Source organism: Panthera pardus, unplaced genomic scaffold, assembly GCF_024362965.1.
Source record: "Panthera pardus isolate Hobbes unplaced genomic scaffold, ASM2436296v1 HiC_scaffold_1, whole genome shotgun sequence".
Classification (NCBI taxonomy): domain Eukaryota; kingdom Metazoa; phylum Chordata; class Mammalia; order Carnivora; family Felidae; genus Panthera; species Panthera pardus.
Genome location: NW_026526654.1, coordinates 53,842,788 through 53,861,407, shown reverse-complemented (window position 1 = coordinate 53,861,407; position 18,620 = coordinate 53,842,788). Strand labels below are relative to the sequence as shown.

At 35.2% G+C, this 18,620-nt stretch overlaps 1 long non-coding RNA gene across 1 annotated transcript in view; it reads right to left on the bottom strand.

The window, feature by feature from the left end:
• LOC109247185 (uncharacterized) overlaps positions 1–14,000 on the bottom strand; it is a 37,867-nt gene extending 23,867 nt beyond the window's left edge. Inside the window, exons 1-2 of the long non-coding RNA XR_002071625.2 lie at positions 13,883–14,000; positions 8,999–9,082 (exon numbers count right to left, since the gene is read on the bottom strand). This is a non-coding gene — a long non-coding RNA (uncharacterized LOC109247185). The remainder of the gene's footprint in view (positions 1–8,998; positions 9,083–13,882) is intronic.
• Between the last annotated feature and the right edge of the window lie 4,620 nt (positions 14,001–18,620).

Sequence of the window (18,620 nt, the reverse complement as noted above, 5' to 3'; positions counted from 1 at the left end):
CTATAAAATGCACATATATGTACATATTGGGTTACTGTGATGTTTTGAATTCAATATTTATCAATTCTAAGTGCTAGAAAAATTTTGTTCCACTATAAATCTGTCAACACACTCTATATATATGAGAGAGATTTATATATTATGAGGAATTCACTCACACTGTTATGGAATCTAAGAAGTCTCACAATCTGCCATCTGCAAATTGGTGACCCAGGAAACCCAATGGTGTAATTCCGTCTGAGTCTGAAGGCAAGAAAAGAGGAGAGGAGATGAAATGTTCCAGCTCAAGTAGAAAGGCAGGGGGAAAAAAAAAAAAAAGAGGTGAATTCCTCTTTCCTTTTCCTTTTGTTCTATTCAGATCATCAATGGATTACATGATGCCCCTCCCCCACAGTGGGGAGAGCACTCTACCTAGACCGCTGATTCAAATGCTAATCTCATCCAGAAACAGCCTCACAGATATATCCAGAAATAATTTTTAATCTGGGCACCCTGTGGCCAATCAAACTGACACGTAGAATTAACTATCACATTCATCTTTTGTGCTATACTTTTAATTCATTTTATTTCCGCATATCTTTAAAAAGTCCACAATGCATCGGTGTTCTTTTTTGTAAAAAATATAAAATTATCGATTGTAGAAATTAATAGAAGAGAAAATATCGTTTATATTCACCCATAAATACTATTTCTGTTACTGGTGAATATATTTGATTAGTTTGGAATTCTTGTTTTAGATTTTGTTTTCTTTTAGTATACTAATGCCTGTGATAGGGTTTGGTACAGGTTACAAGTATAGATGATACAGGTAGGGTGGATTTTAATAGAGACTTGAGTTTGGTCAAAAGTTTGACACATAGTCGTTTAAAGAAAGGGAGCTGTAGATAGAGGGGACATTTATAATGGATATCTAGGGGAAGAATTGACTAGGCAAAGGAAAAACCTAGAGCAAATAGCAGGGATGACAATTCACCTAAAATTGAATGAGTAAAGCAGTGTCAGAAGAGGAAGTCAGGGCACCGCAGGTCATTCAGAGACCTGTCAGCTTTTTTAAAACATTAGCTTTTATTCTGAGTGAAATGGGGAACTGTTTCAGACTTTAAAGCAGAGTTAAACACAGACACAGACACACATGAAATGATAAATTTCAAAATAAATACTTGTTAACACAAAACTGTTAAGGTCCGGGAATGGAAGGAAGGAGACCATTAGGACAAGAGATGATGGTGACTCAGACAAGGGTGATAGCAATGGACATAGTGAGCAGTGGTTAGATTTCGGATATACACTTAAGGATTTCCTGGTAGATTTTATGTGAGGTGTGGAAGGAGAGAAGCAAGTGGAAGGATGGAGTATCCATCAAGTTGGGCAAGATAAGAGAATAAGGAGTTTTGGGGAAATCAGATGATCAGTTTGGACATAATAAGTTTAAGATGTGTATTGACATCTTAGGAAATATGAAGTTAGCAGGTGATGTAAGTGTGGTGTTTGGGAGGGGAGTGTCTGATGGTATAAATGTAGGTGTAACTGTATAAATTGTATTTAAGCTCTGAGGATGAATTCTGCCTTGGACTTTGGCATAGACAGAAAAGCAAAGAATATCAAAGACTAATACCTGGGAGCACTCTGACTTAAAAAGAAAAGTTAGTAGCAGCAAAGGAGTTTAAGGAGAGACCAGTGAGTTAGGAGTTCAACCACAAGCTGCAGCTTGGTCAAAAATAAGGACTGAGGGTTGACTCTGAGATTTGGCATCTAGGAAATGTATTTTGAAAAGGTGAAATTAATTAGAGCTATTTCAGAGAAACAGTACGGGTGAAACCTGATTGGCATGGATTTAAGAGGGAATGAGAGGAAGGATGTTGTAAGTCATAAGTGATGCCAACTCTGTAGGACTTTTGCTCAAACAGGGAGGAGAATTGGATTTGGAAAAGCTGAGGAATATGCTGTTAAGGTTTTTCTTTAAAGATGGGAAAAATATCAGCATTTTAAATGTTCATTTATTTATTTTGAAAGAGAGAGAGAGAAAGAATAAGTGGGAGAGAGGCAGAGGGAGAAAATACCAAGCAGGCTCCACGCTCACAGCTCCAGACACGGGGCTCGAACTCATGAACTGTGATATCATGACCTGAGCCAAAATCAAGATTTGGATGCTTAACCAACTGAGTCACGCAGGCACCCCAAAGTATCATCATTTTGAATGCTTTATGGGTAATGTTTATGGGCAAAAACATGATGGTGCAGGAAAGAGAAGAGTAATTGTCAGAGATATGTCTTCAAGTAGTGAAGAAGGAATGTGACCTAATGCACAAGTGGTGTACTTTGAGGGAGGTTTAAAAGCCCACACCTAAGCCTCTGTCCTAATTTGAATTCAGTTTGTTGGTTGGGGTGGTGCCTCAGGGCAAAGTCCTTTGAATATTACAGTCTGTTCCAGTTGGACCCCATTCCCACAAGGTATTCTTTTTTTTTGGGGGGGGGGAGTTTCTTGGTACTACTAATTTATAATAACCACCTTTTAATTTTTTATCACCTTTTGTTTAAATCAGCTATAAGTAAATGTGTAATGAGAGGATTAAGTGAGACAATACCCAGTGGCTAGCCCATCTGACTAGACCCACCTATTCTACTCTGCCTGCCACCCTAGTAAGGTCTGGCATGAACTTGCATTACGTTTACACTATGACTCTGGTGGACTTTTTAAAAACTGTTTTCTGACTTGCAGGAGAGGTAGGATATTAATCATCCATTCAAGAAAATGGGCACACTAAGAAAATTCTCCCCATGTCTATTCATGACCTGCTAACCAGACCTTCTTTAGAATAACTGCAAGTAATTTTTGCCAGAAATTTGCCTGTTTGTATTCTAGTTGCTTGGATTCTTAATCTTCCTATAATTCTTGAAGCACCTCCACGCTGAGTTGTGGATAATTCAGCAATAGCTTATGTATTTTCTTTTATCATACGTACATAAATTTTAAACACTGGAGAGGGATCCTTAAATCCTTAGTTCCCATTCCAATATATTCAGAATAATTTATATTTCCCTGTTAAATATAAAATAAATTAATTAAGCAAAATCATGTCTCATTTTTATTCAAATTTGTGATAATAAAGATTTCTGGTACATAATAATTTCATTCCATTTCCTTTCATCAAGCTTGCACAAGTGATATTCAAATAAACAGTGCTAAACCTTTGGAAAGTACCCAGTCACACCTACAACGTTTTGGAGAAAGTGAAAATAAAGTGAAAATTCTAATGTTATATGAAAATGCTAGATTTTTTAGTATTGCTAATTTGATTCTACTTCCTGTAAAACTTCCTTATTAGTTATTACAGCTTCTAAGTGATGCAACTTTCAAAGTATTTTCCTGGAACTTCATCTAAGCTGGATGATAAAGAACGGAAATTGTTTAGTATGACTATTCAAACGGGCTTGGGATGTTTTCATTTGGGTGGACTATGAAACCAAACAAACAATCTGTGGAAGAATACGCCAGAATTAAGGGAAGGTGGTAGGTGCAGCACCAGTGCTTCCTCGATCTGCTCAAGGGATTTATAGAGCAGTCACAAAGGCAATCACATTTTCTGCCTTCCCTTTCTTACACTAAGGCTAGCCATTGCTGGAGGTTGTTCCTTCGCCATGGTAACTGTTACCTTGGAGACTGCCAATATCATCCCTCATGGAACCTCCATCTGCTGGCACCGTCCCTCCAGTCTGAGCCTTCACAGGAGCTCACTTATGAGGGAGGAGATTTTGACTGGTGATCATTGAAAACTCTTTTAGGGAATGTTAAGTAGAATACAACCGGGTGATCCTAGTACCTAAAATCTAGATTCACATGTTCCAGTTATTTTTCATTGTTTTTTTTACTAGGAGATTTTTGGGGTTTAGTTTTATTTTGCAAATACATATATCTAAGCTTCGTACCTGGTATATCGGGGTTTGCTGTTGTTGGGCTGAGGATTTTTTTTACTTTGAAACAACCCATATATTGTTCTAGAGTATGTTAGAGGTATAAACAACTGAATAATGTCGTTGGTTATACTTAATAACTTTCTAGAGCAATATTCCTTAAACTGTCTCTCATAAAGTACTAGTTACCCCCATTCATTACAAATAAACACTTTTGTAAAATGCAATATTATATATATATATATCATATATATTTATGTTATATATATTTATACATAATATATAATTATATTCTATAATATATATGTAATTACTAGAAAAATGAAAAAAGGCATAGAAAATATAAACACTGTTTTTACTGTTAAATTCAACAAATATGCAATTGCTTTGACATATTGCTCTAAAGTTTCTAAACACTTTTAATTAATGTACTATCTCCTCTTAAACTATTATTCAACAGCTCAGGGATGAAAACTGGTCTTCTGGCCTTACTATGGCTAGTCCTGTTCTAAATGTGCGTTTACTTATCCATCAAATAGATAGAATATTACTGTTCCTCCCTATTCAGGGGCTCAAAGAGATAATAGTAAGCTAGAGAGAGATGTGAAGCCTTTAAGATAAAAATAGGTATTCATCTTTGCATTTCTTCAATGACTAGCAAAGTGACAAGTATATGGAATGAAACAGGCACTGTTTTTGAAATTTAAATTAGAAATGTTCAAGGGTATTCTGGTGCATTTTGTTTATGTGTGTAAAGAATTTTCAGTGATTTTTTTTCCAAACTGTCAGATGTCACACTGGAGTTCTGCCATCAACATGTAACACTCAGCAAGCTAGCGATGACAATCCAAGATGTTAACCACAAAGCAGACCTGACTGGCATAAAAATATTGACCTCCCAGTATACTTTCTAAGAAGAATGAATAGAATTACCCCTGAATTGCTGTGTTATATCATCCATAGTTGAGTGGAAGGCAGGGAAATAAAAAAAATTTTTTAATTATTTTTTTAGAGGAGGAAAGCTATAATTTCTTTTTACATAAGAAGAAAATAGAGCTTTATTTAATGAAAGTTAATGCAAGGAAATGCTGAATTCGTCTATCAATCTGAATGAAAATTTAAAAGCTTTTCAAATCAAAGAAACCTATAGAAGGCTGAAATATAGGTAGTGATTTAATTTTTGATCCTCAAAAATGCTAAAATAGAAAGATGACTTAAAAAATGAATTTAAGTGTTTTTACACTTGAAAAAATAGCCTAGAGATTTATTAATTTTTAATAAATAATAAAATAAAATTTTTTATTTATTTTTGAGAGAGAGAGACAGAGCGCACGCAGGGAAGAGGGCAGAAGAGGGAGACACAGAATCCGAAGCAGACTCCAGGCTCTCAGCTGTCAGCACAGAGCCTGACACAGGAATCAAAACCACGGACTGTGAGACCATGACCTGAGCTGAAGTTGGATGCTCAACAGACTGAGCCAATAACCTAGAAATTTAAAAGATTTCATTCCTACACCAAATTTGTATAATTTTATTAGAGCAGAATTCAAATCACAATATAAATCTCCTGATAGGAAACTTCATGTATTTTTCTAAATTACATTTAAAAATTAAAAATTTATCAATGAAAATATGTAAAATAATTTTTAAAATTCAAAATTATTTTTAAATTGATTGAGCACCTGATATTTCTCATCAGGAAAAATGTGGCAAAAATCATTATGTGCATATTAATGAAGCAAAAATATTCAGGTTGAAAGTTTTACTGATTTCATTAGCATGGAATAAAGGGCAGTCATATTGCAGTAAACATTCTAATATGTGAAATATGTATACAAGGAAATGGTGAGAAAGAAGGTTTGAATAAAGAGAGGAAGAACAAATATAAAAAAAAAACAGAAAATACTTGCAAATCACATACCTGATAAAAATTTATCTAAAAAATACACAAGGAACTCATACAAACTAATAGAAAAAAAAAAAAAAAAGACCAAAAACCTGATTAAAACATCAACAAAGGCTTAAATACACATTTCTCCAAAGAAAACATCAAGTGGCTAACAATTTGAAAAGGTGGTCAACATCATTAATCATCAGGGAAATAAATGCAAATCAAAATCATAATGAGATATTAGATCACACTTATTAGGATGGTTAGTGTTGAAAAAACAAAGATAACTGTGTTGGTAAAGATTTGGAGAAATTGGAACCCTTATATGCTGTGAGGATGTTAATCAACGCAGCCCCTATGGAACATGGCATGGAGCTTCCTCAAAAAATTAAAAATAGGGGGCGCCTGGGTGGCTTGGTCGGTTAAGCGTCCGACTTCGGCTCAGGTCATGATCTCACAGTCGGTGAGTTCGAGCCCCCCCGTCGGGCTCTGTGCTGACAGCTCAGAGCCTGGAGCCTGCTTCCGATTCTGTGTCTCCCTCTCTCTCTGACCCTCCCCCGTTCATGCTCTGTCTCTCTCTGTCTCAAAAATAAATAAACGTTAAAAAAGAAAAATTAAAAATAGAACTATCATGTGACCCTGCAATCCCACATTTGAATACATATGTAATGGAAGTGAAATCAGAATCTCTAAGAAATATCTGTACTCCCATGTTCAGTGCAGCATTATTCATAACAGCTAAGCAATCTAAATTTCCAATGATGAACAAATAAAGAAAAGGTGATATGAAATGTTATTTAGCCATAAAGAAAAAGGAAGTCCTGCTATATGCCACAACTTGGAGGAGCCTGGAGGTCATTATGAAAACTGAAAGAACCTAAATACAGCGGGATACTACATGATACCTCTTAGATGAGGAATCCAAAACAGTCCAATTCATAGAAACCGAGAGTAAAATGGTAGCTGTCAGGTGCTGAAGGGTGGGGAACAAAGAGTGGCTTTAGTCAAAGGTACATTTCACTTATGCAAATGGAAAAGGCCTAGAAATTTACTGTTATAGCATAATGCTTAGAGTTAACTATACTGAATTGTAGGGGCACCTGGGTGGCTCAGTTGGTTAAGCATCTGTCTCTCGATATTGGCTCAGGTCATGATCTCATGGTTTGTGAGATTGAGCCCCCTGTTGGTCTCTGTGCTGTGTTGGTCTCCAGCATGGAGCCTGCTTGGGATTCTCTCGTTACAACTCCTGTTGCTCCCCCCCCCCAAATAAATAAACATTAAAAAAACAAAACAAACAATTAGCAGGTGCCTGAATTACTCAGTTGGTTAAGTGTCCGGCTTCAGCCCAGTTGGTGATCTCATGGTTCAATTCCTGAGTTTGAGCCCTGCATCGGGCTCTCTGCTGTCAGCACAGAGCCCACTTCAGATCCTCTGATCCCCTCCCCACCTCCCCCACTTGTGCTTTCTCCCTCTCGCTCAAAAATAAATAAACATCAATAAATAAATAAACTGTTAAAAAAACCAACTATATTGAATTGTATACTTAAAATTTTGCTAAGTGGGTAGATCTTATGTTAAGGTTCTTTTTTTTTTTTTTTTTTTAAGTTTATTTTTGAGAGCGAAAGCGGGAGCATGGAGGAGGGAGGGACAGAGAGAGACCGAGAGAGAGAATCCCAAGCAGGCTCTGCTTTGTCAGCAAGCAGCTCAATGTGGGGCTCCATCCCATGAACCGGGAGATCATGACCTGAGCCAAAACCAAGTGTCAGAGGTTTAACTGACTGAGCCACCCAGGCACCCCAAGGGGTCTTATAAAATAATATAGTGATAATAACTAAGAAGTTGGAAGGAAACTTTTGGAGGTGATAGATATGTTTATGGCATGGATTGTAATAATGGTTTCATGGATATATACTTATCTCCAAACTCATTAAGTTTTATACATTAAATATGTACAGCTTTGTATGATAATCCTATGTATGTATAGCAATCATACCTCTATAAAGTAGTTAAAAAAGGAAGGGAGGGTTTGACATTAGTGTTTCTATTTCTTCTGATATTTCCTTGAATTATATTTCATAATAAGTTAAGATATGCTTAGCAAGAATAATTTTTGTATGAATAAAATGATATTTATTGAAAGCCTGCTTTCCATAATACCTGATGTCAGTCCTTCTGGTAGCAAAGATGGGTAATTGTCAACTTATCCTTTCACACTATCAAAGACTACATGTAGCTTCTAGTTGGCCTGTTAATAATGTGTTTGAAAAAGCCTTTTGAATCAAAATGTTGGAGAATTTAGTGTTAATCTTTGGACTACTCAGTATTTATAGCTGAAAATGTTTTCTCCAAGTTAAATATTAGAGATATATATGTTTTGTAGAAGTGTGCCTACTTTCTGACTTTCTAAAATTTTTTAGTCTGTATCTTAATAAAATCTCTTCACCAACATTGTTTAAAGCTATATAAGTATAACATATTGAAGAAAAAATTTTCATACATATTAGGTATTTTTAACTGGTTCAAAGTTTTTAAACATTTGTACTCAAATGGAGGCAATACAATTTTGAAAGCATTAAAAAAAGCCATCAAGTTCAAATATCGGTGTCAACATTATATGGGATTTTTAAAGGCATTTTATTTTTTTTATTTTATTTTAAATGTTTATTTATTTACTTTTGAGAGAGAGAGAGCAGAGTGGGAGAGGGACAGAGAGAGAGAGAGAGAGAGACACAGAATCTGAAGCAGGCTTCAAGCAAGCTCTAAGCTGTCAGCACGGAGCCTGATGCAGGGCTAGAACTCATGAACTGTGAGATCATGACCTGAGCTTAGTCGGACACTTAACCGACGGAGCCACCCAGGTGCCCCTAAAGGCATTTTAATATTTGATGTAATAAAAAGAAGAACTAAGGCTTAATAGAATAAGATTCTGTAGAGCACCTTCCTTATCTGAATGAAAGAATCTGGGCTTGAGACTTCAGTGTAACACTTAGGAGATTCCCTAATTCAAAATTTTATGAAACCAACAAAAAGATTGTTTTTAATATAAACAACATTACTATGGAATTTTTATTATACTTTTTTTTTTACTATAGAACTTACTTAAAAGCATACGATGTAATCTTTAAAAGATGTAGTGTTTGCTTCAGGAACTATTTTCTGTCTACTACCTTTAGAGAAAAACAAAAATATACCTACCTGAAAATTCATTTTATTTTCTGACCTCAATTTTTCTTTTCACTTGTTTTGCTTAGCAGCTGTTTTTCTTCATGTCTTGTACATCTGTTTGGCAAAAAGATATTTTTATCAATGCCAAGTTCCACATTGTCGATTTCTGTTGAACCATGTGTTCATAGTTGAAGTACATAAGTATTTTTGGCATTTTTACTAACAAAGCAAGTTTGATTTTGGTAATGGTCCTCACAAAATGGCAAACGTTCTTTATTGTTAGAGGATGATTTTGTTAATATGACTGTGTTCCTGGCTTTACCCTCAATTTGGTAATTATCTCATCCATGCAGTGTCACTTATTTCAGAATGTTGAGTGTGTCTTCCTCTTGTCTTCAAAGGGAGGATAGCTTCCTGATAGGGAAGAAAGCCTCATTTAACAGAAATGCAAAGGTTAGGAAGCGTTCCATTCAACATCACCAAGCATGTCCTAGCTACACCATTAGATATTTATTCCTTTGACTGTGGTAGCTCATGATTGTTATTATTTTATAGCTTGTTTATACTCAGATTTATGTAGTAGATCTAATGATACAGGAAAATATATTTAAATGAAGTTTTATATATTGGACAGATATATTACAGAATACTTATATTGCTAAATATTTTAGATTAGTATCTTTCCCATTTTATTTAGATCAGCATATTAATATCTTTATTACAAAAGTACAAATTAAAGTTCAGGAATCTATTATGAAGAGTTTATTATGTTAACGTATTAGTTTTCTATTGGCGATATAACAAACTTCACAACTTATGTGGCTTGAAATAACACCCGTTTGTTATCTCAGTTCATGGGGCACAAAACAAGGGTAGACAGCAACAAGCTGGGTCCTCTGCTTGCCGTTTCACAAGGATGAAATCAAAGTGTTAAGAGAGCTGTGTTCTTTTTGGGAGGCTTTGGGGCTGCATCTGCGTCCAAATTCATTGAGATTATGGTCCAAATTCAGCTCCTTGCAGTTGTAGGACTGAAGTTTCAATTCTTTGAGGTCTATAAGCTAGAAGCCTTTCTCGGATTCTTAAGGCATTCCTCATCATATTGCCTCATCCATTTTCAAACCAAAATTGGTGGATTGAGTCCTTCTCACTCTTTACGTTAAATCTCTCTGACTTCTCTTGCTACCTCTTTCTGACCCCAGTCAAAAAAGTTCTCTGCTTTTAAAGACTTAATGTGATTATATTGGGCCAGCCTGAATGATGGGTAATGCAGAATAATCTCCCTATTTTAAAGTATGTAAACTTGGGGCGTCTGGGTGCCTCAGTGGTTGAGCGTCCGACTTCGGCTCAGGTCATGATCTCGAGGTTCATGAGTTCAAGCCCTGTGTCAGGCTCTGTGCTGGCAGCTCGGAGCCTGGAGCCTGCTTCAGATTCTGTCCCCCTCTCTCTCCGCCCCACCCCTGCTTGTGCTCTGTCTCTCTGTGTCTTTCAAAAATGAATAAACATAAAAAAATTGTTTAAGTGTGTAAACTTAACTACATTTGCAAAATCCTTTTTACCATGTAACACTACATATTCATAGGTTCCAGGGATCAGCACGTAGACATTTTTCAGTCATTCTATCTACTACACTTAGTACATATCTTAGCTGAAATTTTATCCAGATTTTAGTGACTTTACTTTATTCTTAATATTAAATGGATGCTTTCCTAAATTTTAAGGGACCTCTAACATTGTCCATTATCCTGAATTAACCGATTCTTTGCCTTAAATTTTTGAAATTGACCAGAGTGACAATGTTACAAAATGACTTTGGGGCTAGTTATATTTATCTACCTATTTTCATTCTCCTTGGCTCACCACAATGATTCAAGCAAATTATCCTTGTACTGAAACAGTACAAGAGGCCAGTTGGATAAATGCATGAGGGAAAAAAAAAAGATGAAATGGAAATAGAATCCAAATTTTACCATGTCTTACCACCTTTAATTTAGAGTAAAAAAAAAAAAAAAAAGAAATTACTCTAAAACATTGCCTTCCACTAAGGATAGACATCATTCACAATGGAGATAATGTTAATTGTTCATCCTCGACCTTGGATTAGTTTTGTTATCCTCATCATTACATTTAGAACCACAGCAATAAAATTGAGTCTGAAGTTCCACCTTTCTAGACTTGATGGAATAAAGCAGTAGCCCCAATGTCTGAGTCAGTTCAACCATTTTATGGTGTTCTGTGCTATAGCACTTGTAGGTAAGATAGAATTTTCCTATTTAAATTGTAAATTAGGGATACTTATTTATTTAGCTCTTTTGAATTTTTTCTTCCTGAGACACACTCATAGAAGGAATAGTCCATCACTTTATTAAAATTAATATTGAACCCAGGAAAAGAAGATTAATAATTAGAATATGCTTTGGCTAAATCTTTTTAATCAATAGAAGATTATATTTTATTTATTTATTATTTTTTTAAGTTTATTTATTTTGAGGAGGCGGAAGGGCAGAGAGAGAGGGAGAGAGAGAATCCCAAGCAGGCTTGTGCTGTCAGCACAGAGCCCATGCGGGGCTCGATCCCACGAACTGTGAGATCATGACCTAAGCCGAAATCAAGAGTCAGATGCTCAACTGACTGAGTTATCCAGGTTCCCCTATTTTATTTATTTTCTATATTAGAATGAAAATATATACATCTTTGAATCCCCCGTGTTAATATTGATGTTTTAAGAGATGACTGTAACAGTGTTCTGCAGAGGTGTATTTCAGTTTATAGCAGTCACTTTTTTTATACTTAAGCTTCCAAATTAAGATAAACTTTAACAACTATTTCAGATATAAAGTATGGCTTTCAGTGAAAGCACATTTGCTTAATCTATAATAATCGTGGCATCAATAAAAAATTGGCAAAGAATTTTCTTTTGTTAGTCATTTGAGTTAAATCACTCTATATTTCAGGAAGTGATCTCTATGCTATGCTGTTTATGTGTTTACTTTCTGATATTAATCTACTTTAATATACTCTTCCAAGATCTTTTTGCTATACTATGATTTTACTTTTGATATATACTCCATATATATCAAAATATATATAGTTCACATGTTTATGTCAACATGCTTATCTATAATACTTTTCAAAATGACTGAAATCTTTGCTGTCACCACCCTGTCCCCATACTGATATTTTCCAACTTCAGGAATTCCAGCAGAATACTTTATCTAGAAGCAAGAATCTTGAGTTGAATGTCTTTAAGGTTGATCAAAATGGAAATATCACAGTGGTCTATTTGTATCTTGTCCCTTGAACATGACAGATATCTCAGTAGTGAATCATCTTGGTTTAGATATATGGTTTTTAATTTACACAACAAAAACGAGGAAAGTCAATGTAACTGAGAATTTTGACAAAGTACTTTTTTTTCCCTCTCAAAAATTTTGAGCTAGTATCTGTTATTTAAGCACTAGGAATCTAACTTTGAGCTATTGGACATTTTAAAAAATAAGAACCTTCTATGAATGCACAAATGTATTTTTTTCATAAGTTAGGATAAACTTTGTCTGAAATTTTGGGTTTCTTTTACTTTGGATGGTTTTGACAGGAACTATAGCTTCATTGGAGATATGAATGATTAAGCTGACACATGAAAGATAAATACTTATTATTTTAGTGAAGGAAGTTGGGGATGAATATTTTATAAAGAAGTAGTAGCTCTTTCAAAGAGTAGATGGTGAGAAAAGTAGAGCAGTTTTTCAAAAACTTAGATACATTCAGTAAAGCTATATTGAAAAAAAATAGGAAAAGGTAATTTGTGGCAAAGTGAGCCAGAAAATTTAAGTAGACACCAGGAAAAGGAGATTTTATTTTGACTGACCTAAAACCTATGATATGCTATGAGTGAATTCTGTCACATATTAAAATGGAATCTGGAAGAAGAAGAGAAAGAAGCTAGAAGTAAAATATTTGAAAACATAATGTCAAATTTCTCAAATGAGAAAAAATCATTACTTATACATCCAAGAAGCTCAAGTAGGATAATCACACAAAAACACACATACACATATATACTTTTTAATTTTACATACACACACACACACACACACTATATTATCTATCAAGTTGATGATAGCAAAGTATAAAGACAAAAATCATGGAAGAACCAAAAGAAAAGCAACACATCCCTTAGTGGGAAACAACAGCATGATAAACATCTGATTATGACCAAAAAAAAAAAAAGTATGAAGACAATTGAATGACAAATTGAAAGGAAAATAACAAGCAAAACAAACAAATGAACAAAGCTGCTATCAAAGGATTCTATATCCAGTGAAACTATCCTTCAGAAATAAAATGAAATTAATACATTTAAAGATAAATAAAAATGGAAATAATCCAGCTTTATCAGCCTTGTATTATACAAACTATGAAAGTCAGAAGTAAAGTAGATGGTAACAGTGATCTATGGGAAGGAAAGAACAACCCCAGAAGTTATAATTTGTTAGTACACGCACACACACAAACCTACACACAAACACACGCACAAGCACGTGTATATATGCATGTTTTTTTCTATTAACTTCTTTAAATGACATGTTTGTTTAAAAATAAGAATATAAAGATCTTGTTGGATATATAATATAAATAAGTAGACATAATACATATGCCAATATTAGCAAATAAGGTGTTAAAGGGAATTGAGCTCTATTAGTAAAAATTTTCTATATCTACCAAATTTAAATCAGGACTAACCTGAAATATGTTGCAATAAATTAAAGATGTGTAATACAATTCCTAGAGAAATCACTGAAACACACACTTACATGCACTCTTTTTTTTTTTAAATCTTTTATTTTAATTCCGGTTAGTTAACATACTGTTAGTATCAGCTGTACAATATAGTGATTCAACGATTCTATACATTACCTAGTGCTCAGCTCATGACAACTGCACTGTGGGTTCGGCTCTCGGCTTTGTCCAGCAAAGGCAGGGATGGCAGTAAGTATTACTCAAGACTCCATGCAAGTCAAGGGAGGTGAGAAGGGAGTCTAAGGGAGGTCTCCCTGAGCTGCTCTCAAGCTCCTGTATTTGTTGAGCATACATTTAGGGTAACATCGCGCAATATTCAGTGGGCTACGTGCCAGTAAGAATGCATAGATACGTGCAGAAAAACGAGACAGGGTAAAATATCCCATGCGATAACATGGTCTAAGGAATTTCTGAGCATAGGCAGGACCTAACCCCTAGATATACATTAACTAGATAAGCAAAGCCCCCTAGGTATACATTAACTAGGTAAGTGAACCATGACTACTGTTTTCAGCAAGACCAGAAAGCAGTTTTCTGCTTTGCAATGCGTTCTCTATAATCTCCTAACCCAGGATATAGCTATTTGATTTCCCTCACTGGACTCCTTACTGTCCATCACCTATTCAACCCATCCACCCACATACCTCCCCTTTGGTAACAGTTGTTACCAGTTTGGCAAACAGTTTGTTCTTTATAATCAAGAATCTGTTTCTTGATTTGTCTCTCTCCTCTTGTCTGTCTCTTTTCCCTTTGCTCATTTGTTTTGTTTCTTAAATTCCACATATGAGTGAAATCATATGGTATTTGTCTTTCTCTGACTTACTTTGCTTAGCGTTATACTCTCTATCTCTATCCATGTCCTAGAAAATGGCAAGATGGCATTCTTTTTATGATGGATGCTTGGGCTGTTTCCATAATTTGGCTATTGTAAACAATGCTGCTATAAGCATAGTGGTGCATATATCCCTTTGAGTTAGTGTTTTTATATTCTCTGGGTAAATACCCAGTAGTGTGATTGTTGCATCACAGGGTAGTTCTATTTTTAATTTTTTTTTAAAAAGTGTTTATTTATTTTGAGAGAGAGAGAGAGTACATGTGCATGAACACACGTGAGCTATTAAGGGAGAGGCAGAGAGAGAGGGGAGAATCCTAAGCAGTCTGCACACTGTCAGCACAGAGCCCAATGCAGAGCTGAATCCCATGAACCAGGAGATCATGACCTGAGCCGAAGTCAAGTTTCGGATGCTTAATGGACTAAGCCACCCAGGCGTCCCTATTTTTAACTATTTGAGGAATCTCCATACTGTTTTCCATAGCAAGTGCACCAGTTTGCATTCCCACCAATGATGTACGAAGGTTCCTTTTTCTGCACATCTTTGTCAACATCTGTTGCTTCTCGTGTTGTTGATTTTAGCCATTCTGACAGGTGTGAGGTATCTCCTACTTTTGATTTGTGTTTCTCTGATGATCAGTGATGTTGGGCATCTTTTCATGTGTCTATTGGACATATGGAGGTCTTCTTTTCAGGAATGTCTGTTCATGTCTTCTGCCCACTTTTAATCAGATTATTCATTTTTTAGGTGTTGAATTGTATCTGTTATATTTTGGATACCAATCCTTTATCGGAGATGTTATTTGCAAATATCTTCTCCCATTCCATAGGTTACCTTTTAATTTAGTTGATTGTTTAGTTCACTGTGTAGAAGCTTTTTATTTTCATGTAGTCCCAACAATTTATTTTTGCTATTGTTTCCCTTGCTTTAGGAGACATATCTAGAAAACAGTTTATGGCCTATGTCAAAGAAGTTACTGCCTGTGTTTTCTTCTAGGATTTTTTATGGTTTCAGGTCTCCCTTTTAGATCTTTAATCCATTTTGAATTTATTTTTGTGTTGGTGTAAGGAAGTGGTCCAGCTTCATTCTTCTCCATGTCACTGTCCAGTTTTCCTAACACCATTTTTTTGAAGAGATTGTTTTTTTTCCCCCATTGGATATTCTTTCCTGCTTTGTCAAAGATGAATTGGCCATATGTTACGGATTTATTTCTGGATTTTCTGTTCTGCTCCATTGATCTATGTGTCTATTCTTGTGCCAGTAGTGTTTTGATTAATACAGCTTTGTAATATAACTTGAAGAGTGGAATTATGTTGCCTCCAGCTTTGCTTTTCTTTTTCAAGATTGCTTTAGTTATTTGAGGTCTTTTGTGATTCCTTATAAATTTTGAGATTGTTCTAGTTCTGTGAAAAATGTTGGTATTTTGATGAGGATTGCATTAAATGTGTGGATCGCATTGTGTAGTATAGATATTTTAACAATATTTGTTCTTCTGATCCATGAGTGTGGAGGGTCTTTCCATTTCTTTGGGTTGTCTTCAATATTTTTCATCATTGTTTTATAGTTTTCAGAGTATAGGTCTTGCACCTGTTTGGCTGAGTTTATTCCTAGGTATCTTATTATTTTTGGTGCAAGAGTTTTCTTAATTTCTCTTTCTGCTGTTTGATTATTATTTATTATACCGCAACAGATTTCCATATATTGATTTTGCACCCTGAGATTTTACTGAATTTATCAGTTCTAGCAGTTTTTTTGGTGGAGTCTTTTGGGTTTTCTGTATGTAGTACCATGTCATCTGTAAATAGTGAAGGTTTAACTTTTTCCTTATCAATTTGGATGCTTATAAGGTCTTTTTTGTTGTTTGATTGCTCTGACTAGGACTTCCAGTACTATGTTGAATAAAACTGGTGACAGTGGACATCCTTGTCTTTTTCCTGACCTTAGGGGAAAATCTCTCAGTTTTTTTAGGAGGATGTTAGCAATGCACTTTTTGTAAACGGTCTTTATTATGTCAGATGCTTTTTCTTCATCTTTTGAGGGGATCATATGGTTCTTATCCTTTCTGTTATTGATATGATGTAGCACATTGATTGAAATGCGAATATTCAACCACCCTTGCAATCTAGGAATAAATCCCTCTTGATCATGGTGAATATTTTTAATTAATTAATTAATTAAACTTATTTATTTTGAGAGAGAGTGTCATCAGGGCAGGGCAGAGAGGGAGAGAGACAGAGAGAATCCCAAACAGGCTCCACACTGTCAGTACGGACCCCATTGTGGGGCTCGAACTCAAACTGTGACCTCATGACCTGAGCTGAAACTAAGAGTCAGATGCCTAACCAACTAAGCCACCCAGGTGATCCAAAGAATGATTTTTTAAATGTATTGTTTGATTTGGTTTGCTAGTATTTATGGAGGATTTTTGCTTCTATAGTCATCAGAGATATGGGCCTGTAGGTCTCTTTTATTGATGTCTTTGTCTGGTTTTGCTATCAGGGTAATGCTGTCCTCATGGAATGAATTTGGAAGTTTACTTTTCTTTTCTATTTTTTTGGAATAGTTTGCGAAGAATAGGTTAATGCTTTAAATGTTCAGTAGAATTTTCCTGTGAAGCCATCTGTTCCTAGACCTTTGTTTTTTGGGGAGTCTTTTGTTTACTGATTCCATTTCTTTACTGGTTATTAGTATGTTTGAAATTTCTATTCCTGTTTCAATGTTGGTAGTATATATGTTTCTAGGAAGTTTCAATGTTGGTAGTATATATGTTTCTAGGAATTTATACATTGTTTTTAGATTGTTCAACTTATTGGCATATAGTTTTTCATAATATTCTCTTATAAAAATTTTGTTTTAACATTTATTCAGTTTTGAGAGGCAGAGAAAGAGTGTGAGCCAGGGAGGGTCAGAGAGAAAGAGAAAGAGAGACAGAATCTGAAGCAGGCTCCAGGCTCTGGGCTGTCAATGCAGAGCCTGACACGGGGCTTGAACTCATGAACCATGAGATCATGATCTGAGCTGAAGTCAGCTGCTTAACCGACTGAGCCACCCAGGCACCCCTTTAATATTCTCTTATAACAGTTTGTATTTCTATGGTTTGGGTTGTTATTTCTCCTCTATCATTTGTGATTTTATGTGTTTGAATCCTTTCTCTTTTTTTTTTTTTTTTTTTTGCTTGATAAGCCTGAGTAGGGATTATCAATTTTATTGAAAAATTTTTAGAGTAAATCTTTTTATTTTAGAGAGAGAGGGGGAAAGGGGCAGAGAGAGGGAGAGAGAATCTTAAATAGGCTCCTTGCTGAGCATGGAGCCTGACACAGGACTCAATCTCACAACCCTGGGATCGTGACCTGAGCCGAAATCAAGAGTTGGATGCTCAACAGAGTGAGCCACCCAGATGCCACGATTTTATTGATTTTGTTTTTAAAAGACCCTGCTCCTGGTTTCACTGATGTGTTCTATTGGTTGTTTGTTTGTTTGTTTGAGTTTCTATTTCATTTCTTTCTAATGTATTCTTTATCATTCTCTTCCTTCTGCTGGTTTTAGGTTTTGTTTGCTGTTCTTTTTCTAGATGATTTAGGTGTAAGGTTAGGTTATTTGAGATTTTTCTAGATTCTTGAGGTAGGTTTGTATTGCTACTTCCCTTTTAGAACTGCTTTTCTGCATCCCAATGGTTTTGGAATGTTGTGTTTTCATTTTCACTCATTTCCATGGGCTTTTTAATTTATTCTTTTATTTCCTGGTTGATCCATGCATTGTTTAGTAGCATGTTATTTAACCTCCATGTATTTATGGTCTTTACAGATTTTTTCTTTTGTTTTGTTTTTTTGTGCTTGACTTTTAGTTTCATAGCATTGTGGTCAGAAAAGATGCATGGTATGAATTTCATCTTGATTTTGTTGAGGCTTATTTTGTGGGCTAGTATGTGATCTCTTCTGGAGAATATTCCATGTGCACTTAAAAAGAATGTATATTCTTCTCTTTTACAATTAAATGTTCTGTATATGTCTATTAAATCCATC